At 49.3% G+C, this 787-nt stretch overlaps 1 long non-coding RNA gene across 1 annotated transcript in view; it reads right to left on the bottom strand.

Annotated features, from left to right (window-relative positions):
- Positions 1-8: 8 nt before the first annotated feature.
- LOC117803309 overlaps positions 9-787 on the bottom strand; it is a 3,427-nt gene continuing 2,648 nt past the window's right edge. The window contains exon 3 of the long non-coding RNA XR_004626992.1: positions 9-731. This is a non-coding gene — a long non-coding RNA (uncharacterized LOC117803309). The remainder of the gene's footprint in view (positions 732-787) is intronic.

The following is a 787-nucleotide window of genomic DNA, read 5'->3' as shown; positions in this document are numbered from 1 at the left end:
TGCTTTCTGTTAAGACCAACCCCCTTTTCTCATGGTAACTCCCACTTGACTTAGCTCTTTCTTGGTCCAAAGGACCTAGTCCTGACTCTGTATTTCTAGCATGCACAAGTTTCGATTCCCTGGTGGGTGTGCTTTCTAAGTTTCTTCATCCTTCAGCCAGGTTTCAAGGTCATAAACTCTCACTGTCATCAAGACATGAGCTGGTGAGTGCAGAGCTCCAACAACTGGCCAGGGTGTGACTGTCCAGTTGCTGGCAAAGCCAGGGAGCAGCACTTGAAGATAACAGGGAACAGAAAATAAAAATCAGGGTCTTCCTGTGGGTCACATTAGAGATTTAGCCCTTGCACGTGCCACTGTCTTCCCTCCCACGGCACCCAACGCCAATGTGCAGTTGTAACACTGCCTGGTATGCTTCAACCCAGGACTGCAACACGGGTCTCACCCTGCAGCTAACACACCAGGAGAGGCGCAGTGAGCATCCTAGAGCAGAAGCTTGTTGGGCAGGTATGGGCAGGTGTCCTGCCCGCGTCAGGAAATCCTCTGGGGCCACACACGGAATCTCGATCACATGAGGGCTTCCCGGGCTGCCCACTGTCCTGTAATGTCTCCTTTTTCTCCCACCAACACAACCAGAAATGTGATGAAGTCCAGGTTCCCAAACCTATTCCAGGAACAACCTTCTTAACAGTTCCTCATGACTTGGTTGGCGCTCTCATTTCCATTGTGCTAGACTGGATTTACATAAGAGAAAAAAGAAAGGTGCTTTGTCAGAGTATTTGAAAAAAAA

The sequence above is a fragment of the Ailuropoda melanoleuca genome, chromosome 8 (genome assembly GCF_002007445.2).
Source record: "Ailuropoda melanoleuca isolate Jingjing chromosome 8, ASM200744v2, whole genome shotgun sequence".
NCBI classification, from domain to species: Eukaryota; Metazoa; Chordata; class Mammalia; order Carnivora; family Ursidae; genus Ailuropoda; species Ailuropoda melanoleuca.
The sequence above is the reverse complement of the archived record's forward strand: the minus strand, read 5'-3'. Positions and strand labels throughout refer to the sequence as shown.